The sequence below is a fragment of the Anser anser genome (assembly GCF_964211835.1).
Source record: "Anser anser genome assembly, chromosome: Z".
In the NCBI taxonomy this organism is placed as follows: domain Eukaryota; kingdom Metazoa; phylum Chordata; class Aves; order Anseriformes; family Anatidae; genus Anser; species Anser anser.
This window is the reverse complement of record NC_139723.1, coordinates 35,848,360-35,867,326: the sequence shown is the minus strand read 5'-3', so window position 1 is coordinate 35,867,326 and position 18,967 is coordinate 35,848,360.

Below are 18,967 nucleotides of genomic sequence, written 5' to 3'. Positions count from 1 at the left end.
AAGATCACCTAGTCCAACCTCTGACCTAACACTAACAAGTCCTTCACTAAACCATGTCACTAAGCTCAACATCTAAACGTCTTTTAAAGACCTCCATGTAAAGGAGGTCTTTTTAAAGACCTCCATGTCTTTGTACCATGACATATGATCTCACTTCCTGTCTTGGTCTTTTGAAACTCCCCTGCTTTCATAATGGTCAATTTTTTCCCCTCAAAGTCCGATCTCCTTCATTACTTAACAGAATTGTTGTTATTTACAATTAAAACAAAACAAAACAAAAGAAATGAAAACAAACAAACAAACAACATACAAACCCAAAGCAGTTACTATATCTGAGTCACACCTGCACAATGGGATTTATCCCACTTCCTGCCCCCAACACACACACTAGGATTCAAAAGATATTTCCCACTGCCTGATACTTATGGACCATATACAAATTAAATGTCACCTATATCCTTCAGCCTACATTTTCTCTAGTAGCAAGACAAAAAAAAAAAAAAGCCTAGAATTGTTTGAGAGAAACACCGTGCTATGGGCTTATGTATCAACTAAACAGGATAAATATTCTTCATAATGTCATCATATCTACCTAGGGTAGCCTTGCCCTCCATCGACAAGGATTTGATCTTGAATCATTGAAATACACTTCCATTTTCCCTTCTTGAACTCTTACTTCACTGAGAGAAGATGAGACCTTTGAACAAGGACAAAAAGCACCAGGGTGCAAAGTCAGGGCAGAATGAAGCAACATCACTGGTGCAGTAGGTGCAGTCCCATCAGAGCAGCAATGTCCCAGCCATCTCCTGATGTCATCTCTACATGTACATCAAGACCAAATGCTTTCCTGGAATATGTGCCTTATTCTGATGCCAATTACTGCTCTCAGCTTTGGGATAAGTTAATGAAATAGTATGGAACTATAATTTAGGAAGTCAAACTCATATGCTCTCCGCCTGCAGTTTTTTTGGCTTTAAACTCAAGAAATCTGTGAGTATCCAGTTACTCTTCCAGAGATTAAACTGTAATCTAATCAAATTATTGTACAGACCTATCCACAAGACCCCAAATTGGACAAAGCTGCATGTAGTATTTCTGGAGAGCAAATTAGAGATGATTTCATCAAGTAGTTAGAGGCTTTGCAGAAGAGTGAATTTTAGCATTTCCCTCTGGCATTTCCCTCTGTTCAGGCAAAACCTGAAAAACCTGACAAAACTCTCCCTCCACCCCTTAGAGAAGAGGGAGAAAATCAAGCACATTCTTTAGCACATGAGCTGATCAGAACATTTGCCATGTAGAAATGTACAGTTCTGGAAGATGAAGCTTTGGAACTGCAGACATCTTATCAGAATGCCAGAATATTTCAACACAGCTATATTGCTCATAGATTTTGCAATCTATTTACCTCCTTCTCCAATAATTCTCCCCACTCCAGGCCAAGTGGTCAGAATACGTCATTGCCAGGTTCTCTTACTTTTTTTCAGAGCTGGTCTGTAAGAGTATCTTACAGAGTATCTCAAATAGTTTGCAAACTACTGCATAGTGACAAGGGAAAGAGGACAAGCATGTATCTTTTTCCTGAGATTTTATTATTTTATCTGTGAAGTTATCACTTGTCTTATAGCTCTCCTACATTTGTCACATTCAACTGTAGTTTGAGAAAGCCACTGAGAAAAAGAGGAAGCTTGAGACTCATCACCAAGTCTGAAAATTCTTCAGGTTCTTACTTCTGCTCTAATAAAAGAGCCACTTAACTCCTTCTCCTTACAAATCCAGCTGAAAAGAACATCATATCAGACACTGCTTTATCCCCCAGAAGATCTTGCCCATGGACCCTGAGTTCAGAGCACCAGTCCTTCCCTCTTTTTTCCAGCTCCCTTTCCACCATTGAATGGCAAGTTATATAAAAACCGCAAAATTCCAAACTATATGTAGCATAGAGCAGCTGTTTGTCCCCAAATCCCACTGAGCTGACTAAAGCAACACACAAATTACAAGCTTTACCTAATCACAGATACCCTACCAAGTCATTTTTGGCTTTCAGCTATGGCAGTCAGAGGGGTTCACTCCTGCAGCTGCTTGCACTTGATTCATCTCCCTCTCTGAGCTGTATTTTTCTTTTGGGGCCCTTGGTTCAACAATCCCTGGGTTCAGAAGAGGCAAAGGGATAAAGAGAGCTGATTCAATGTTACCTTCATGCTCAATAGATTCCTACTTAGCTTGTTTATAAACTGAAATTTATTCATAAAAATCCCTCCAGAGACCTACAGGCACCAGATAGGGTGAACAGGTAATGTGAGCTACTTTGTAGTTGCGTATCTTTCCAGTTATTTTCTTTATTGCATATTACATTGTAGAAGACCCTAACTATCACTGAAAGAAGATAATGAAGTCTTCCACATTTTTGACAATGGATGTTCTCTAAGTAGCACAGACCTCACTACACAAAGTGGAACAGAGCCTAACCACCATTAGCAACTTGAGCTCTGGTTGTGGAGTCCCGCTGACTTCATTTAAAATTCTGACTCTCAAGTGGATGTGTTATTTTTGAAGGGTGTCTCCACGCAGCCCAGTGGAGAATGGGCAGAGATCCCAATTTGTCTGAAGATCAGTCAAATTGAGCTGAGAAGACCACAACGCTCGATGCCACACAGGCTGAAAAGTCTGGGTACTGAAGCAGTAATGGCCAAATTTGTTTGGTGTTATTTATGAGCAGCTAAACTTTGTGACTTCATGGGCCCTAATGTTTCCAGATGTTAGACAGGGAAGCCTGGAATGGATCTAGGTGTCCCTCTCCCCATCTTTAACACTCTTCATTCATTCATTCTGGTGATTTCATTGCTAACTTTCAGATGAAGAGATGCTGTATTTAGCCACACTAAACCACGCCCTGTTACTAACTTTTACTTCTTGCACATGAAAAGCTCCAAGGACACCCAGAATAACTCTAGGATGTCAATCACTCCTGCTTCAGGTCAGTCACAAAGACCTTCCTAACAGACCTGAAGACTTGGAGTCATATTTCAACCTGACATTGCTCAGCCTTCTGTTTGTTTACGCACCCTGGGTTGCATAATGCTTAAAAAGCCAAACAGACGGCAATGGGAAAACATTTCTGTGGCTGAGTTGTGGCTTTTGCTCCAAAAATACACTCAGTAACCCTCTGCCGCAGGCATGCAAATGAGCAAGAGCTCAGTTTGTATTTTACATTCAGAGGTACACTTGATGCCTTTTCACCTGTCACATCCATCAGGATGGTTCTCTCCCAGGAACAAAGTCCAACAAGTCAATGATTCACATATTAGGAGCAATAAACCCTTCCTGCATGCAGTAATTCACTAGTACATGTTGCACAGGGGAAGACTAAGCCAAGCTGGCAGGTGTTGTCACTGTGACTGCTTTTTGGGAGCTAGTATTGCTAGCACTTCTTGGTGTGCTGTCTCAATTACACGTAAGTGGAGCAGGTGCAGGTATCAGCTCAGGAGCTGTACTGCCCCAGCCAATAAACCAAAGATGTTAAGGTAGGCACTGCAACCTCACTAGCAGAAATACAAGCTGTGGACTGGTCACTTCTCTTTTGTGTTCCAGTCATAAGGAGAACAGGAATTTCCTTCTTTTTCTTCAGTTTGTACAAATAGTGCCTTACTTTGTCAGTATTTACACCACTTTCTTTTCCATAATCATTTTAAAATGGGAGGATGACCAATTCTCCTTGCCACAGCTGTGATGACTACCTGAAACTAATAATCATTACTGTTTTGATTTTTGATATGTATTAAACTACTTCCAAGGAGTTGTACATACATGGTTTCCTAAGTAGCTGCCCCACTGTAGAGCCTAAGAGATCCATGTAGACAACAGAACAGGTCCTGCATATCTGGCAGTAAGAACCCACACCTGTTCCACTTATGTGTAATTGAGACAAGACTGTTGGGCTTTTATTTTGTCAGCAGAGAACACAGAATCTGTACAAAAGAAGGAAAATAAGGTGACTTGTGTATGGTTATACAGAAAAGCTGCAGTAAAGCCAGAACACCACTGTCTGAGTTAAAACTCCAATAATTTTCCCACAGGACCATCCTTCCCCTAGCAAAGAGCTTCCACAGAGCTCACACCATGCACACAAGGATATTTATCACCAGACAGGATAATAAAACACTCAGAGGACGGCTGAATTCCAGGTTCGATTACAAGCAAAACCAACAGCCCTTAACACCGAATGCTGGATATCTTGCATTGTATTACTGTAATGCATGCTGGAGAGCTTTTCCCTAAAAGGAAAGCCTGTGGTCACAAAGGGATTTGAGATGGGAAATGGCAGAAACACTGGGTCATTATTTCTTTTTTACTGTATAGTATTTCTGTGTAACCAGATGTTTGCAACACTTCAGAATATGTAGACTGTCTAAATTCACTAGTCTGAACCTAAATGGACAAAAGTCCACCAAGCACTGCACATAGCTTAGTTCCTGTCTTCAGGAAAACTAAACCTAATTAAATCCATAGATACGTGGGGTACAGCAGTGCCAGTACATAAAAGACTGGACAAGTACACAGGTGAAGTCACATCCATACAACTTAGGGCTGCCTCCCTCTACAGCAAGCCTGACTATACTCAGACTAGACAATACTTGGTTTCCTCTGGTCCCCAAACATTTTTGTCGTCCCCTGATGTTACTTGTACAATTCCTCTTTTATTCAGTCTGAAAGAATGTGAGACACATTACAGCCCACCAGAATGTTGTTTCTCTAGCAAAATACAAAGGTATGCATAACATGGGGTTTGATGTAAAGGCATGTGGATGTGCTTTGGGATGTTATAAGACCTTCTGGAATGATGCTATAAGACCCCATCAAAAAAAAGCATCCTAAACTTGTGCTCAAACTGGAGTCAACACAGGCATCCCAAAGCAGAGTGAGAAAGTAAACTAGACACTGAAGGACAGACAGTCAGGGCTGAAGCTTGTTCTCTAGGCAGATTGGTATTACAAAGCACACCTAATATTTCTTTCAGTGAAGAGGAAAAGGATCAGGATATTGTAGAGCCACAGGTTCCTTGCAGGTACAACACACTGCCGTGTACATGGAGGTGCTGGCAGGATATTTGTTTCAAAATAAGAAGCTATCAGTGAAGAAATAGGTCTCATCAACCTGGAAACAAGGTCATTGATTTGAAGCATATTAGTCAAGGATGTTTTACAAGCACTGACATGTAAGGGAAAGTAACAGTTCAGGACAGGCATGAAGTTTAGCCCTCACTGAAGTCAATTAATAAAGTCACTATAGAGCTAGGCCTGTCTACGGCAGCCAGAAATCCAGTTTCTGACTTTCAGGCAAAATTCCTGTCTGCAATGGGAGAAAGTGGGGAAAGAGGAAACGTAACAAAATGACATGATATAACATATTTCCTCTAAGTGCTTCAACATGGAAAGAGTGGTAAAGTTTTCCATGAGGTATTAGTAAGTCTCTCAGTGAATAGCCAAGAGAGCAGAACCAAAATTAAATCCTGCCGGGAGCAACCAATAGGTTTTTAATTCCACTCTCTCATTTCACTCTGCATTAGGTAATTCTTATCTAATTTAAAGCAGGTATTACTTGTTAGAGTCTCCACACTTTGCAGCTGGCATGTTTAGACCATCTCCTTCATGTGATCTCTTATTTTGGCTGCCTGTGTTCCTTTGGCTGCCGGAGTAGAAATCCTTTGCTCCTGACTTTCAGAAAATCTGGATCTCAGTTTCCCCTTGAAACCAGTTGGAGCAGCCAGTGTGATGACTGCATAAGCAAGAGGACAGAAGCCCTCAGGATCACAGATAACTTTGGAAAAAGTGTCTGAAAATGTTTTAGATAGAATTTTCAAAGTGTAAAAGAGAGGCTTTGAGTTCATAAGTCACTTATCTTGCAAACAACAAGAAAAAATACCTGTATGGACCGCATTGTGCCTTCCTCTTCTGCAGTGCCGGAGATGTTTCCTCTTTAGTAAAAAAAAAAAAAAAAAAAAAAAAAAAAAAAAAGAGCAGCTGTAGATGTGTAGATGGAGAGTGAACTGTAAGGTCATGTAAATTAAACTCCCTTCACTTGCTCTCTCTTTCAGGACTACCTCCACCTATGGCAGGGAGCCTAAGTAGGTGTAACTCATGTGGGACCTGATCCAGTTCTCATGAAGTCAATGAGAGTCTTTCCACTGACTTTTATAGGCATTGGATCCAGGCCACAGTGAGGAGCTGCAAGGTATAAGTTAAAATATCTCTCCTGTGTTTCCTTTTACATACAAACAGTAATCCCCTCACCCTTAGCTCGTTTAAGTAATGCTTCGTGTTTCTGCATCCAAGCTCTTTTGTGTGCAACGTCTATGGGGTTAATATCCTGAGGTTAGACCAAGACTTTGAAAGTCTGGACTTCTGGGGATTAGGAGTCATTGTAAGATACCGTTTACCTGATTTTCTTCTGTTGGAGCTTTCATTCAGTCCCATCCCATTCTGACAGATTCAGGAATCCTACTTAAGGGATGTGAGACCACTGTCCTCCTGCCCCCAGACCAGCTGAGAACCCATGCTACTAGGAGGTGCTGCTCGAGGAGATAGCTCTACCTCAATCTGTAGTAAGACCTGGACTCTTTAGCTTGCTTCTGGTTTCTGCAAAGCATTCTCTGCAAAGCCCTAATGAAATCCTTCCTTGTAGTTTTCCTTGACAAAAATTGTCATGCTGTTTGGTTTATTTAGACATGTATTTATACAGTGTGACAGAACTGAGATAATGATGATAATCAGGTTTAACACAGCATGAGCAACAAATGTGCAGAAGAAAGGAGTGGCTTCATCTGAGTTTCATCTCAAGTTTATCCAGAGTCAGGGAAACTGCAGTATAAGTATCCTTCTGCCTTATAGCCAGGAGGACCCACTGTGTAGTAGCTCCCCCCTGCAGAGCAAGGCTGACTAAGGACATGTTTGTTTAGATGTGTGTGGCTACAAGTTAAAAATGAAGATATAAACTGCAAAAATCAAGTCATTTGAGGGGAGAGGGGGCAGCATGGTTTAAGAGAGTTTTTAACCCCTAAAACTGCTCCTGCTGAGATCAAGGGGATTTATCCAGAGGGGGAGGGATAGTCTGTTACTCATGGGAACAATCCCCTTTCTGTCGACTCTCAGGGGAGCAGTCCTGACTGTAAGCAGTGATGTGGCCCCAGAGGAAGTGAACTTTCACAGACAGAGCATCAAGCTGTACTTACATTTCCCAGATTAGAGAGTGAGCACATGGAAAGAAAATCCCACAGGATCCATGAGCTGCTGCTTTTTGGGAGGGCTGCTGACCAGCCAAGAGTTGAGGTCTTACCTCTGCATCAGATGGTGGTTTCCAGCTCCAGCAGTAGGCAGCCAGCATCACGGCCAGTCCCAAGCCCTTCATGCCCTGGTTCCTAGCCCAGCGTTGCCCCACACATGCTGTGCCACATCCTCCCTGCCCATTTGGCACACAAGACGAGGCTGGAAGTGGCTCAATCCACCTCCAGATGAGCCCAGCCCCCATGAACTGCAAGAGAAGTAAAGGCAATGACATGTAGGCTCCTCAGCTATGCTTAGGAGTCTGCCTGATTTTCCAGAGGATGGGTTTGTGGGTAGCTTTATGGGAATACTGCTTTTGATTAAAGATCAAATCAACTCTCTGATGTAATCTTTGCTCTATTGCAAAGTCCACATGCTCAGAAATCAGAATAAGGTCTCTCTCTTCCTCCTCCCCCAAAACATCAGTTGACAGCCTTAAGACTTAGGAACTCATTTTTTATAAGACGGGCTCTGGACACTGATAGAAGTGATGACATCCTTAGAGAGTCCTGCAGCTGTGCAATCTGGGTCCATGCAGAGGGAGCTCAGTCTTCATCAGTGTAACGGTGCTGGGGACAAAGGCAAGTTGGGAGCAATGCGAGTGATTTATAACTGCCAGACTGAAACACTGACATATTTCACAGTAAATCATTAATGCAGCAAAGGTGCCAGGCACTATTTTTAGTGACACTGAAACCACTTGTGAATTCAGTTTGCATCTTTGGGGTGCTTTCTTGCCCCAAATATTTTCCTCTTGCTGATATGAATTCTTCCCTGATAACCCAGCACATTCCAGAATAAAATTTGGGGGGGGGGGGGGGGGGGGGGGAGATATAGAAGAATCCCTGGAACTGGCCACCTTTTTATAACATACTGGCAGATAGGGTTTTCCTCTCCACCCTCCCCACAACTCCCAGCGAAACTGTTTGACCCCAGCAGGGTAGAGGGAGGGCAGACATTGTGGAAGGAATAGAGAACACACTCAAAAAGAGTGCAGTCAACATATAGTAGAGTCCTCGTCCTCATTAAAGAATGTATATGTTCACATATGCATCTCCCTCTCTGTATTTTTTTTTCCCATGTGATTATAAGCTCCTGTAATGCCATCCTTCCAGAGTAGCCACACACTTTATCACAGTCCAGGTCCGCAGCCTGTGGGGGTGAGAGGAGGGAGTGCATGTGAAGGTGGAGAAACAGGACTGAAGACAAAACACCACCTGCAGATAGAGGTCCAGCTCTATCTGAGGTGAGATAACTTAGGCAGACACACAGAAGTTCTGGGAATCACAAGCAGAATGTAATGTGTGCTTCATACAGAACAAAAACAAACAAACAAACAAACAAAAAAGCTATAAGGAACATGCAAGGACAAAGCAAAACCCCCAAAGACCTGTTTGGAAAGGTCAGTAGGATTCAGAGCCATTCAGGGCCACAGCCTCATGCAGGGAGTGTGGCTGAGCTTCGCCAGGTTACACCCTCCAGGGTAACGGGAGAAGAGTACAGACTGTGAGAGAGGCAGAGAGAGAGAGAGAATTAAACCAGATGAAGGAGGCCAAGTGCTTTGCAAACCAGTGAGCCTCGGTGGAGTTAACGTCAGTGAAGAGACTAGCCCAGCAGATAACCAAAGGCACATGTCTCTGAATAACAAGCTTCAGTCTCTTCCTCAGACAAACTGAGCAAACCTGCAGAAAACGAAAAATGTAAGCATTTAAAGGGGTGAATCCCGCTGAAGGTGTCCTCTGATCAGATTGGTTCAGAGTTCCCATCCCAGCTCCTTAATCGTTTAACTTAAAAACTGATATATCTTTTCCTCTCCATCCCAATCTCACCCACGGTGAGGCAAAGCAGAACTGTCACATTCTCCATAGATCTCCAAAGGTCTATGGGCTCCCAAGGCAATGGGTTGCCCAGAAAACAAGATTTATTATGTTGGATCGTGTGACTGGAACAGATGTCCTCCACACAGGCAGCTCATGTTGGTGTCACAGCACAGGATTATTGTCTCTGTTCATCTCAGGTCACCACACAGGGAAACTACATGTTTCCTGGAGGCACCAAAGTGCAGCTGAAGGACTGGATCCAGCACAGCTCCTGAGACACCAGGGAGAGCTTGGCACATCATACAGCTAAGCCTCTCTGGAACTGTACAGAAGCAACACATTGCAATGCTATCTCATTTCTCTGCCCACTCAGATTTCCTCTGTGTGTGTGTGTGTGTGTGTGTGCAAACCACTCACGCACACAGAAGTGCTGTTTTCTAGCACAGAAGCATGTAATTGCCCTCCACTTTCAGTTTTAAAGACATCAAAGAAGTGTTAACAGAGGTACATGTATCTTGCAGACCAAAAGATTTTAGAAGCATTTTTCAGCCTTATCACAGCTTTTTGACTTTTTTTTTTTTTCATTTGTTTCAAAGCTATGTTTCCTTCCTCCTTCGTAGAATCATAGAATATCCCCAGTTGGAAGGGACCCATAAGGATCACCAAGTCCAACTCCTGGCACCGCACAGGTCTGCCCAAAATTTTAGACCATGTGACTAAGTGCACAGTCCAATCTCTTCTTAAATTCAGACAGGCTTGGTGCAGTGACTACATCCCTGGGGAGCCTGTTCCAGTGTGCAGCCACCCTTTCAGTGAAGAACCTCTTCCTGATGTTCAGCCTAAACTTCCCCCACCTCAGCTTAACACTGTTCCCGCAGGTCCTGTCACTGGTGATAACGGAGAATAAGTCACCTGCCTCTCCACTCCCCCTCGTGAGGAAGTTGTAGACTGCGATGAGGTCCCCCCTCAGCCTCCTCTTCTCCAGGCTGAACAGGCCAAGTGACCTCAGCCACTCCTCATATATCTTCCCCTCTAGGCCCTTCACCATCTCCGTTGCCCTCCTCTGGACACTCTCCAACAGTTTCACGTCCTTTTTGTACTGTGGTGCCCAGAACAGCACACAGTACTTGAGGTGAGGCAGCACCAGTGCAGAGTAGAGTGGGACAATCACTTCCCTCAACCGACTAGCAATGCCGTGCTTGATGCACCCCAGGGTACGGTTGGCCCTCCTGGCTGCCAGGGCACACTGCTGGCTCATATTCAACTTGCTGTCAACCACAACCCCCAGATCCCTCTCTGCGGGGCTGCTCTCCAGCGTCTCATCGCACACTCTGTACGTATAGCCAGGGTTGCCCCATCCTAGGTGCAGGACCCAGCACTTGCTTTTGTTAAACTTCATGTGGTTGGTGATCGCCCAGCTCTCCAATCTGTCCAGATCTCTCTGCGAGGCCTTTCCACCCTCAGCCGAGTCCGCCACTCCTCCAAGTTTGGTGACGTCGGCAAATTTGCTCAAAACACTTTCTAGTCCTGCATCCAAATCATTTATAGAAACATTGAAGAGGACTGGTCCTAAAATGGAGCCTTGAGGGACCCCACTAGTGACCATCCACCAGCTACATGTGGCCCCATTTACCACAACCCTTTGAGCCCTGCCCATCAGCGAATTGCTCACCCATAATATGATGTTTTTGTTCAGCTGTATGCTGGACATTTTGTCCAGTAGGATCCTATGGGAAACTGTGTCAAAAGCTTTGCTGAAGTCCAAAAAGATCACATCAGTTTCCCTTGATCAACTAGATGGGTGATCTTATCATAAAAAGAAATCAAATTTGTAGGCAGGACCTACCCCTCATGAACCCATGTTGGCTGGGACCAATGACTGCATTGTCCCCCAGGTGCACTTCAATAACTTCAAGGATCATCCTCTCCATAATTTTACCAGGCACTGATGTGAGACTGACAGGCCTGCAATTGCTAGGGTCTTCTTTCTTACCCTTCTTGAAAATTGGCACGACATTTGCCAATTTCCAGTCCAATGGGACCTCTCCAGACTCCCAAGATGGTTGAAAAATAATTGAGAGAGTTCCTGCGATGACGTCAGCCAGCTCTTTAAGCACCCTGGGATGAATCCCATCCGGACCCATGGACTTGTATGGATCCAGGTGAAGCAGCAAATCCCACACAGGGTCAGGGTTGGTTGGGAGTTTGCTATTCCCACCATCTCGGTCCTCCAGCTCAGGGTACCCTGGGTCCCGAAGCCCGTCATCAGTGTTGAAGACAGAGGTGAAGAAGGCGTTACACATCTCCGCTTTGCCTGTGTCCTTGTCTGTGAGGAGATCCTCCCCATCTAGTAGCGGACCTATGTTTTCTTTGGTTCTCCTTTTTCTGTTCACATATCTAAAAAAAACTTTGTTATTTTCTCCCACAGACATGGCCAGCTTCAACTCTAGTTGGGCTTTGGCCATACAAATTTTCTCCCTACAAACACGAACAGCATCCCTGTATTCCTTCCTCATCACCTGACCCTCCTTCCAGCAGCCATACACATTCTTTTTTCGCCTAAACTCCAGTAGAAGATCCCTGGTCAGCCAGGCCGGACTTCTGTCCCGCTTGCCTGACTTCCGATATTTTGGGATCACCTGATCCTGTGCTTTTAGGAGGCAGTGCTTAAAGATTGACCAGCACTGATGGACGCCAATGCCTTCAAAAGCAGTTTCCCAGGGGACCTTGCTGACTAGTTCCCTGAGCAGCCTGAAGTCTGCTTTCCCCATATCCAGGGCTGAAGTTTTGGTGGCAGTTTTCCTTCTGTCACCATAAATTCTAAACTCAACCACTTCATGGTCACTATGACCATGACGGCCGCCAATTGCCACGTCTCCCACAAGACCCTCTCTGTTCTCCAGCAACAGATCTAGGAGGGCACCTTTCCTAGTTGGCTCTCTTAGCACCTGCACCAAGAAGTTATCATCTAGGTGCTTTATGAACCTCCTGGACTTGATCGTGTCAACCGTGTGGTGATCCCAGTTGACGTCTGGCAAGTTGAAATCCCCCATTAGGACAAGTGGAGTTGATCTCGAGGCATCTCTTAGTTCTGCAAAGAATAATTCACCGGCGTTGTCGTCCTGGCCAGGTGGTCTGTAACAGTCTCCCACAACGACATCCCCTTTATTTGTTCGTCCCTTAATCCTTACCCAGAGGCTCTCAACTTTGCCATCGCCAACTTGAAGTTCCACACAGTCCAGCCCATGCTTCACATACATTGCCACCCCGCCACCTCGCCTACCCTGCCTGTCCCTCCTGAAGAGCCTGTAACCACCTATTGCAACACACCAGCCACAGGACTCATCCCACCAGGTTTCACTTATGCTGATGATGCTGTAGCTGTGGGACTGGGCCAAGACTTCTAGCTCATCCATTTTATTCCTTATACTGCGTGCGTTTGTGTAGAAGCACTTCAAATGCGCCTCCCTACGCGCAGCACCTTGTAGAGCTGACCGAAGGACCTCACTAGCACACAGTCCCTATGATTCTAGTGCACTGTCCCTTAGCTCATCACCAGCGTGCCTGGTTTTATCCCCTTCCCACTTCGACTATAGTTTAAAGCCCTGTCTGTGAGCCCTGCCAACTCATGAGCGCAAACCCTCTCTGAGAGAGGCTCATCCCATCTGGTGCCAGCAGGCCCGGTGTCACGTAGACCTTCCCGTGATCGAAAAATCCGAAATTCTGTTGGCTGCACCAGTCCTGAAGCCACATGTTAATGTGATGAGTCTGTCAGCATCGATCCCCCCTATCAGAAGGACAGAGGCAAACACAACCTGTGCCCCTGATCCTTTAAGTAGTTGCACCAAAGCCCTAAAGTCCCTTTTGATCGCTCTTGGACTTCTCGTTGCTACCTCGTCATTACCAGCCTGAAAGACTAGTAGTGGGTAGTAGTTGGTGGGCTGTACCAGGCGCTTGACTTTCTTTGTGAAGTCTCTCACCCGAGCCACAGGGAGGCAACAGGGAGACTTCCCTCTGGGTTGGGTCTGGTTGACATATTGGGCCCTCTGTCCCTCTCAAAAGGGAGTCCTCCATGACAATAACCCTTCTTTCTTTTTTGACAGTTGATGTAGCAATGCGGGGGATAGGTTGCCTTGCCTTAGGCATCCTCTCCAACTGGGATGGGCTTTCGTCTACTTCGTTGTTCTGACTGTCATGTTCTGGACCCTCATACCTTTTATATAAGGGTAGATGGGAAGGTGAGGTGGGCAGGGACAGGGCTTGCCTACCACCCCGAACAGGAACCTGCCTTCATTCCCTCCCTTGGTCTAGGTCTCCTCCTACTGCCTGGCGGGATGAGGGAACTTTTGTCTTTGGTGTAGCAGGAGACATTTGTGCTATGGCAGGCTCCTGAGTCTGTCTCAGAGAGGGTAGAGTACACCTCCACCAGTCAATTTCCCTCTCTGACTCCCTGATGCTCCTGAGCCTGCTCACCTCCTCCCGAAGCTCCGCCACCAGGCTGAGCAGCTCTTCAATCTGGGCATACCTCCCACAGGCATAACCCTCGCTGCTGCTGTCGGATACCGACAGAAGACTCGGGCACACCCTGCAGCCCAAGACATGGATGGCTGTGTTTCCCCGAGCCCTCCCTCTGAGTAGCCACATTGGTGACTGCGGCTGGAGAGGCTGCAAGAGATGCAGAGGCCATGTTTTTCTGCCTGGTTGATACCATGACCAGGTTCCTCGCAGGCAGGTTACAAGTACCAAAGGGATTACAAGTACCGAAGGGAAAGACCGCTGCAAAAGAGCAGCGAGGAGCCCTCCCTGCTCACCCCGCCTGCGCGAACTGCCGCGCAAACTGCCGCAGACTGCCGCACCCCACCATTCTGACGTGCCACGTCCTGGTTGCCGCACTCCTGGTCGCTTGCGCACCCTAGGAGCTGCTTTTGAATAGCCGGGGAGGGGGCGCTGCTGGCTCCGCCTACACCTTGTCAGCCTCCCTCGCGAGGGCTGCCGGGTCCTGGCGGCTCCCTCGGCTGCTTCGAGTGGCCTCGATGCCGAAAAAAAAGCCCTGCCTGTCTCGATCCCCTGTTCCGCTGCAGAATGTGTCTCCCACGGAGCTGATCTCCTCACCTTCCCGACTTTGTTTTCAAAATCTGAGCTATCCAGCATTTCCAAATGCCAATATCCATTTTTATGCAGACAGAAGAGATTGCAAATTACTGACAGATCTGCAGCTTTAAAGACATGTTTGTCACCCGCCATGCAGTTATGTTGACCTCATCCCTGGCCAAGAGCTATTGTCTTCAGTTGATCAGTAAATGTTGGCCATAGCTCCAGATGCTGTCAGGTGAATACCCAAGGGTACGGGCAGCAATGGAGCAACAACAAAGCCACCTGTGTTGGGTCAAGTGTCCAGCTGTGCTTCAGAAAGTCAGTTTGTTACCTCCCATGATGAAGAGCTGGAACAAACACAGGTGACCACAGTGAGTTGAGGATTCAACCATCCTTACAACAGCCATTTGGAGATTTCCACTCCATATCCCAGAGGAAGGCTCAAGGCTCATCGATGTGCTCGGCTGAGTAGAAAAGTGATGTCCCTCCCAGATAAGGCTTTGATAAATATTATATTTATCAAAAGTTTTACTAGATTTCAGTAAAGCTTTCAACACTGCCTCTCACAGTGTTCTTCTGAACAGAATGAGCAGAATGAAGTCAGATAGAAGAATAATAAGATGGGTGAGCAAGTGGTTGATGAGTCACGCCCAAAAGGTTCTTGTAAATGGGGTTACATCAGGCTGGCAACCTGTCATTAGTGGGGTTCCCCAGGGTTCCATTTTAGGATTAGTCCTCTTCAGTGTTTTCATAAATGATTTGGATGAAGGACTTGAAGGTTTTTTGAGCAAGTTCACAGAAGATAACAAATTGGGTGGAGCTGTTGACTCCATCGAGGGTGGTGAGGCCTTGCAGAAATATCTTGACAAATTAGAGAGCTGGGCCATCACCAACAGTATGGAATTTAACAACAGCAAGTGGCGGATTCTGCATCTGGGAAGGGGCAACCTTGGTTACATGTACAGAGTGCGGGGACGAGATGCTGGAGAGCAGCCCTGCAGAAAGGGATCTGGGGGTTTTGATCGACAGCAAGCTGAACATGAGCCAGCAGTGTGCACTGGCAGCCAGGAAGGCCAACCGTACCCCAGGGTACATCAAGAAAGGCATTGCCAGCCAGTCAAGGGAAGTGATCGTCCTGCTTTCCTCAGCGCTGGTGTGGCCTCAGCTTGAGTACTGTGTGCAGTTTGGGGCACCACCATATAAGAAAGATACAAAATTTTTAGAGCATTTCCAAAGGAGGTCAACAAAGATGGTGAAGGGCAAGACATAGGAAGAGAGGCTGAGGTCCCTTGGTTTGTCATCCCAGAGCAGAGCAGGCTGAGTGGAGGCCTCATGGCGGCCTGCAGCTCCCTCACGAGGGGAGCGGAGGGGCAGGCGCTGCGCTCTGCTCTCTGGGGACAGCGACAGGACCCGAGGGAACGGCATGGAGCTGGGACAGGGGAGGGTCAGGCTGGGTGTTAGGGAAAGGTTCTGCACCCAGAGGGTGGTCGGGCACTGGGACAGGCTCCCCAGGACGGCGGTCATGGTTCTGCCAGAGTTCAGGAAGCATTTGTACAATGCTCTCATCAGACACATGGTCTGATTTTTTGGGTAGTCCTTTGGGGAACCAGGAGTTGGACTCAATGATCTTTTTGGTCTCTTCCAACTCAGGATATTCTATGATTCTATGAAAAGTAATTTATTATTGCTAGGCATTCTCTGCCTACCTTATGTTTGCACCATCTTCCATGTCCTTCAATGTTCCTTGATCGAATGTTCCACATCTTGAGAATACTGAAGGAAATTTAATCATTTTTTTCCCCTCCCTTTCACTTCCTTAGAGAGATTGTGGAGTCTCCCTCCTTGCAGATATTCAAAAGCCATCTGGACACAGTCCTGGACAACCTGCTTTAGGTGGCCTTGCTTGAGCAGGTGGGTTGGACAAGATGACCTTCAGAGGTCCTGGCCAACATCAAACATTCTGTAAATCTGAGTTACATGCTTTGAAATCAATATGCATATAAGCTTCTGCTGACTCTAGTACCTAAAGAAGTTAGCCTACAGCCAGACCAATGTGTAATTCATTACTGCAAAATTGATAATTGCAGAGAAAAAATGATTCAACTGCACTGTACATTTCTTGTTCTTAAGTGGGGAAGAAAAATGTATCTTACCTTCACTGATACATCAGGCCTCAGAGGTGACATACAGGGGAACTACTAATGTGAGAGACATGTTCTCATAGAGTCTCATTCTTTCCTGTGTTTGAAACAGGCATAGTTTCACATTAGTCAGCTAATGACTTCAGATGGGTTGGAGTGGCTGTTGTAGAGCAAATGTCACAGGGTAACCAGATGAGAGAGCTACATGATAGGAAAGGTAAATTCATTTTCAGTGATGATATGAATTGGCTTTGTTTGACAACGTGGCTTCCAAGAACCATTCTACTCCTCTCTACATACAGGCAACACTCCTAGGGATTGCATTCACTCCACTGTGAGTGCAGAGGTCTTTGTTTTCAGATTAGACTATTACATTTAAATGCTATCTGGGGAAATACTTGCAGAACACCAGTTTTACATTGGACAGAAGTCTCTGTTCTCCAGATAGTTAGGAAAAAAAATACAAAATCATCAAAGAGAGTAAATTGGAATCAATTAGTCATGATATCACATTAACAAAGAAGTATGAACTTCTTTGAATAAATTAGTAAAATTATCAAGTAGTCATTTTCAAACACTCTGGAAACGAATTACTTTCTCAAACTGCAGAGCCCTGGACCAAAAACTTCAACAGATTCAAAAGGAAATAAACAAATTAATGAAGAATAAATCCATTGGTAGCTATTAACCCTAGCATACTGGCAGTAACATTTGGTTCTGATGTTTTAAGCCTGACAGAAAGCAAGAAGGAATAATAAGAAAAGGATGTCTTTATGTTGTGTCACAGAATCACAGAATGGTTGAGGTTGGAAATGGACCTCTGGAGGTCATCTGGTCTAACCTTTCCTGTCCTCAAGCAGGGCCACCTTTGAGCAGGTTGCCCAGGACCATGTCCGTACAGCTTTTGAAGATTTCCAAGGAGGGAGACTCCACAACCTCTCTGGGTAACATGTTCCAGTGCTCCGTCCTCCACAAAGTAAAGTGCTTCCTGATGTTCACAGAGAACCTCCTGTGTTCTATTCCGTGCCCAGTGCCTCTTGTCCAGGCCCTGGGCACCACTGAAAAGAGCAAAGTGCAAATTGATGAGATCTCCCCCGAGCCTTAAATATTTCAGGGGAGTTTCCATTACATTCCTGATAGTGACTTCTGGACACAAAGTTATGAGATGGAAAAACTTTGGATCTGACCTAACAGAGCACTCCTTATGAGGAAAAAGTCATGCTATCCAAAGTACAAAGTCAGGATAATGGCAAATATCAGACTGTTTTAACCAGTGTATCACACACAGCCATGCAGTGTCTGAGGTTATGCCAAAAATCAAGCAATTGTTCCTCTCATAACCCTGATAAGACTGGAAGGTATTATGATCTCCTGTGTGCATTGTGAACTAAGACACAAAGAGGGTTAATTAATAACTTTGGCCTAGACCATTGTGCCTTGCAGACATGAAGATGGGACCTTCAGCTTCTATTTATCTGAGCAAGAACAGCTTTCCCTTAGCTCCTTCTGCCCTTCCATTTCATGTGGTTCATACTAGGGAGTCAACCCACATCCCATTACTAGGCTGCTTGATGAATGTGTATGCAAATAAAACATCCCTTTCATTAACGTGAGGTCATACCCTGAGGTTTGGTTTCTGTGGAGTAAAAAGCAGAAATTCCCAAATGGGATTTTTTCAGGTATTTGTAAACCAGAATTAGGTCACCTCACAGTATCTTTTCCTTGGTAAGACATGTTTTTTCTCTTGAAGTCTTTCCAGAGAGCCATCATATGTTAAATGAGTTTCTGAATACTTTAAATCATTCTGTTGTCCTTCTGAGATGCTCACAGTTCCCTGAATGCTGAATACTTAAGGAAAGTTGACCACAGGGTGCAACCTTTATGCTTTGCTTGTATTAAAACAATCCCATGGGACTATTGTGTCATTGAACCTTTCAGCATTCTCCTAAGATGAAATACTTTACTAGACTTTGAAGTACATTCCTGCTTTGCTTTTTGGAAGAGGAGAAAAAGTGCGTTTCCTCCATGTGTTTCCTTCTTCCCTTTTCCTACATATTTTTCTTACATATGGCAATGATGCAAAATGCTGTTTGGATGCCACTCACTCCTAGTCACTGCTAACAATCTAGTTTCAAGCACGTATGTATGTGTAGGACTCACACTAGCTCTGAATTTAGGGCAGATTTTCGTCTTGGTTTATGGTGCTGGATAGATATCAGGTATCTTTCAGGGATCTTCATCAATACGTGTTTGCTCTCAGAACATTTTCACTCCATCATTCAAGCAGTAATGTCTAAGTGGAGAACAATATCAATATAAATCTGCACTATATCGGTATACAGGAAGCTGTGTTTGTTGTAATGTGTCTTTATGATGGAATTGTGTAAATGTCACTTTGTTGGTAAAATGATCACATTTCTAGATATCAGATATTAATGGATATAAAACCGCATGTAAGCCACATAGTTATAAATATCTCTGGAAAAGCCTATCTGCTTACTCAAACATTGATTGCATTCAATCACCTTTTACAAACGTCTTCTTACAACAGAAGTAATTTTCAGTGATCGTTGAAAGAAAGTTAAAGAACCGTGAC